Genomic DNA, 6,000 nt, shown 5'->3' with positions numbered 1-6,000 from the left:
GTAATGAGGAATGAACAAAAATGTTGTCTGTGGTTGTTCTACTGTTCCCTTGCACTCTTGTTGGAAAGAATACAGTTTGCGTAAGATTATATGAATTAAAGAGGTCTACCAGCATCTTCTTCCTTGCACAATCACTTATACAATTAATATTGAAGTCACCACATATAACTAATTTTTTGTATTTCCTATAAAGTGAACCAAGAACCTCCTCCAGCTTTAGCAAAAATGTTGTGAAATCGGAGTCTGGGGATCTATAAATAACAACAGTTAGAAGTTTAGCTCCATTAAATTTAACCACACCTGCACAACATTCAAACACCTTTTCAGTGCAGTACTTTGGAACATCAATTGACTCAAATGGGATGCCGTTTTTCACATACATGGCTACTCCCCCACACCGCAAAGAGCTCCTCGAAAAGCTGCCAGCCAACCTGTATCCTGGTAAAGGAAGCCTCTGAATTATCTCCTTATTTAAGAAGTGTTCAGATATACCAATAATTTCAGAGTCAACATCTATAAGCAGTTCACTAACTTTATCTCTAATACCTTGTATATTTTGATGAAATATACTAATTACCTCATTACTCGGATACCTAAGCTTTGTCAAAAGTGATTCCCTTGTTGTAGAGACTTCCCTTAAGCAGGAATACCCATCAGCTGACTTCAATCTAAAAAAGGTGCAGCTCTAACACCCACTACTGCAGGAATTTCGATAGGGTTCATGTCTGGAGAACATGCTGGCCACTTTAGTCGAGCGACGTTGTTATCCTGAAGGAAGTCATTCACAAGACGTGCACGATGGGGGCGCGAATTGTCGTCCATGAAGACGAATTCCTCGTCAATATTCTGCCGATATCGTTGCACTATCGGACGAAGGATAGCATTCACGTATCGTACAACCGTTACGGCGCCTTCCATGACCACCAGCGAAGTTCGTCGGCCCCACATAATGCCACCCCAAAACAGAGGGAACCTCCACCTTGCGCTCTCGCTGGACGGTGTGTCCAAGGCGTTCAGCCTGGCTGGGTTGCCTCTAAACACGTCTCCGACGATTGTCTGCTTGAAGGCATATGCGCCACTCATCGGTGAAGAGAACGTGATGCCAATCCTTAGCGGTCCATTCGGCATGTTGTTGTGCCCGTCTGTACCGCGCTGCATGGTGTCGTGGTTGCAAAGACTGACCTCGACAAGGACGTCGGGGGTGAAGTTGCACATCATGGGCGGCTTATTGCGCGCAGTTTGAGTCGTAACACGACGACTGTGGCTGCACGAAAAGCATCATTCAACAAGGTGGCGTTGGTTTCAGGGTTCCTCCAGGCCATAATCAGCTGGTAGCGGTCATCCACTGCAGTAGTAGCCCTTGGGCGGCCTGAGGAAGGCATGTCATCGAGAGTTCCTGTCTCTTTGTATCTCTTCCATGTCCGAACAACATCGCTTTGGTTCACTCCGAGACGCCTGGCACAAAGTAACAATGCGGACGCGATCGTACAGCGGTATTGACCGTCTAAGCATGGTTGAACTACAGACAACACGAGCCGTGTACCTTCTTCCTGGTGAAATGACTGGAACTGACTGGCTGTCGGACTCCCTCCGTCTAATAGGCGCTGCTCATGCATGGTTGTTTACGTCTTTTGGCGGGTTTAGTGACGTGTCTGGACAGTCAAAGGGACTGTGTCTGTGATACAATATCCACAGAAAACGTCTGTCTTCAGGAGTTCTGGGAACTGGGGTGATGCAAAACTTTTTTTGATGTGTCTACTTGTTGATACGTATATGATACCATATTGCTTATGTCTCTCAGAGAAACTTCAGTGTGCGGTGGTTTCCGCTGCACATTTATTAGTGGTTGTGTTAGTCTCACTATTTAGTTACCTACTGAGGCCTGTCTGCACACATTCAGTATCTGATGACATTGTTAGTTCGTCAGACTTTAATACACTGAAGCGGCTCTCACACGATCAACAATACAGGGTGATTCAAAAAGAATTCCACAACTTTAAAAATGTGTATTTAATGAAAGAAACATAATATAACCTTCTGTTATACATCATTACAAAGAGTATTTAAAAAGGTTTTTTTTCACTCAAAAACAAGTTCAGAGATGTTCAATTTGGCCCCCTCCAGACACTCGAGCAATATCAACCCGATACTCCAACTCGTTCCACACTCTCTGTAGCATATCAGGCGTAACAGTTTGGATAGCTGCTGTTATTTCTCGTTTCAAATCATCAATGGTGGCTGGGAGAGGTGGCCGAAACACCATATCCTTAACATACCCCCATAATAAAAAATCGCAGGGGATAAGATCAGGGCTTCTTGGAGGCCAGTGATGAAGTGCTCTGTCACGGGCTGCCTGGCGGCCGATCCATCGCCTCGGGTAGTTGACGTTCAGGTAGTTATGGACAGATAAGTGCCAATGTGGTGGCGCTCCATCCTGCTGAAACATGAATTGTTGTGCTTCTTGTTCGAGCTGAGGGAACAGCCAATTCTCTAACATCTCCAGATACTGTAGTCCAGTTACAGTAGCACCTTCGAAGAAAAAGGGACCAAAAACTTTATTAGCTGAAATGGCACAGAAAACGTTCACCTTAGGCGAGTCACGTTCATACTGAGTTGTTTCCCGCGGATCCCCAGTGCCCCATATACAGAGATTGTGACGGTTGACTTTCCCGTTAGTGTGGAAAGTTGCTTCATCACTAAACACAATCTTTGAAACGAAAGATTCATCTGTTTCCATTTGAGCAAGGATAAAATCACAGAAATCGATTCTTTTAATCTTATCAGCTGCAGACAGTGCTTGAACCAATTTCAGGCGATAAGGTTTCATAACCAACCTTTTTCGTAGGACTCTCCATACAGTTGATTGTGGAATTTGCAGCTCTCTGCTAGCTCTGCGAGTCGATTTTCCTGGCCTGCGAACAAATGCTTGCTGGATGCGTGCTACATTTTCATCACTCGTTCTCGGCCGTCCAGAACTTTTCCCTTTGCACAAACACCCATTCTCTGTAAACTGTTTATACCAACGTTTAATACACCACCTATCAGGAGGTTTAACACCATACTTCGTTCGAAATGCACGCTGAACAACTGTCGTCGATTCACTTCTGCCGTACTCAATAACACAAAAAGCTTTCTGTTGAGCGGTCGCCATCTTAGCATCAACTGACGCTGACGCCTAGTCAACAGCGCCTCAAGCGAACAAATGTACAACTAAATGAAACTTTATAGCTCCCTTAATTCGCCGACAGATAGTGCTTAGCTCTGCCTTTTGTCATTGCAGAGTTTTAAATTCCTAAAGTTGTGGTATTCTTTTTGAATCACCCTGTATTGTCAATATCGCCGTCTGGGAACGCGGTTTTACACAATTAAGTTGTCGAACACCTAAAAGAGATCGTGTGCCTCATTGACGTGGGCTGTAGATGTTATGAAACGGCAAAAAATAACGAAAAGAGGGAAATGACTCGATTATTTTTACGATCGTATGCATCAGTTCCACATATTTAACCACAAAAGTAAATATGTCCAATTACTTACACTATATTCGCGGAGGTGACAGAAGCCATGGGATTACCTCCTAATATCGTGTCGGCCCTTTTGCCCAGCGTAGCGCCACAACTCGACGTGGCGTGGACTCAAGCCCCGTGTAAAAATTCTGAGTCATGCTGGCTCTACATTCGTCCATAACTGCGGAAGTGTTGTTTGTGCAGGATTTTGTGCACGAACTGACCCCTCGATTGTGTCCCATAAATGTCTCTGTATGGCCAAATTTCTCGCTCGAATTGTCCAGAATGTTCCTTCAAATCCTTTATTAAAGTCAAAGCTTTCACTTGTTCTGCTAAGGACCTTTACTTTTGCTCTTATCTCTGTCATTGTCATTCTGATTAGTCTTATTAATTTAGCACATATACCAACTTCTTTCAGTACTCTGTATAGTTCTTGCCGATTTATGCTGTCAAAGGCTTGTTTGAAATCAATGAATAAGAAATGCAGATCTATATCATATTCATATTGACTTTAATAAAGGTGTGAAGCAAGGGGATAGTCTCTCCACTGTCCTATTCAACATTGCCCTGCATGGTGCAGTAAATAAAATCAACAAAAGAGGCACCATATTTGTGAAAACTAGCCAGATATGTGCATACGCTGATGACATTGCTATAGTAGGAAGAAATACCAATACACTCCTAGAAACATACCGGGCAATGGAAACAGAAGCCTTAAAAATTGGCCTCATAGTAAATGTAAACAAAACAAAATATATGGTAATGTCACAATCTGATGCCAGAAGAACCCCTAAAAACCTAGACATCAATGGGAAATGCTTCAATGGAGTGTCCTCTTTTAACTACTTGGGAGCCCTAATAACAAATGATAACAGTATTGGAAAGGCTATAAGGGAAAGAATACAAGCAGGAAACAGAGCCTACTTTGCAAATATGCAGCTTTTCAAAAGTAGCCTTGTTACAAGAAAACTAAATTGCTAATATATAATTCCCTAGTCCGCCCAGTTATCACATACGGCTCAGAGGTATGGACGTTGACAGAACACGATAAAAATGCTCTAAGAAGCATTGAGCGGAAAATACTACGCAAAATCTATGGGCCAATAAGGGAGGAAGAAGGCTGGAGAATACGCTACAATGCTGAATTACAGGAGTTAATACAAGGCAGGGACATAGTAAAATTTGTTAAATCACAGCGAATACGATGGCTAGGACACTTGGAGAGAATGGCAGAGGATAGAATTCCAAATAAAATGATGAAAGGTATGATCCATTCAGTTAGGCGAAAAGGGAGACCTAGAAGAAGATGGATCGATGAGGTAATAATGGATATCAGCAATATGGGAGTCCGGGGGTGGAAAAGAGCAGCAAATAACCGAGAAGTGTGGAGGAAGATTGTTGAAGAAGCCAAGGCTCACCAAGGGCTGTAGAGCTACTGAAGAAGAAGAAGTTCCTTCAAATCAACCGCGAACAATTTTGGCCGAGTGAGACGCCACCTTGCCACCTATAAAAATTCTATAGTCGTTTGGGAACATGAAGTCAATGAACGGCTGCAGAGGGTTTCCAAGTAACCACAAATAACGATTTCCAGTCAATGATCGGTTTTGTTGTATCAGAGATCCCAGTCTGCTCAATATAAACACAGCCCACACCACTAGTTTCCACAGTGCCTTGTTGACAACTTGAGTCCGAGGCTTCTTGTGGCCTGCGCCACACTCGAACCCTACCGTCAGCTCTTACCAACTGAAATCAGGACTCAGCTGACCAGACCACGATTTTCCGGTCGTCTGGGGTCCAACAGATTCGGTTACGAGCCCAGGAGAGGCGCCGCCGGCGACGTCGCGCTGTTAGCTGTGGTATCGATAGCTAAAGTGCGCGTCATTTACGACGGCGGCCGAGTTTAGGTTCGTTCTGCACATCTGACGTCACAAAACAGTCAGCCCATGAACAGAGAACGACGTTGCCAGAGCTCGACTGCAGTGTAGAGCATGGACGAGCGTCTTCAGTTTTAGAAACGTTCAGTCATAAATAAAATAATTGAACAAAAGCAGTGTCTTGATAGCAGACTTTCTATAAAAGAAAGTTTCGAAAAAGCATTCTTTATACCAATTGCTTCATATTCTATTAATTAATTAAACCAAACAAGCAATAAGCCTTCTAATTCAGGGCATAGCAAGGAAATTCATTCTCACTACCCGCTTTTTCGCACTAAACAACAGCGGTAATTTTTTATTTCCTATTGTACTTCGACGAAACGTGAATAATTTATAGATGGTGGTGGTGGTTAGTGTTTAACGTCCCGTCGACAACGAGGTCATTAGAGACTGAGTGCAGGCTCGGGTTAGGGAAGGATTGGGAAGGAAATCGGCCGTGCCCTTTCAAAGGGACCATCCCGGCATTTGCCTGAAACGATTTAGGGAAATCACGGAAAACCTAAATCAGGATGGCTGGAGACGGGATTGAACCGTCGTCCTCCCGAATGCGAGTCCAGTGTGCT

This window comes from Schistocerca serialis, chromosome 10 (genome assembly GCF_023864345.2).
Source record: "Schistocerca serialis cubense isolate TAMUIC-IGC-003099 chromosome 10, iqSchSeri2.2, whole genome shotgun sequence".
Classification (NCBI taxonomy): Eukaryota; Metazoa; Arthropoda; class Insecta; order Orthoptera; family Acrididae; genus Schistocerca; species Schistocerca serialis.
This window is presented reverse-complemented; position numbering follows the sequence as displayed.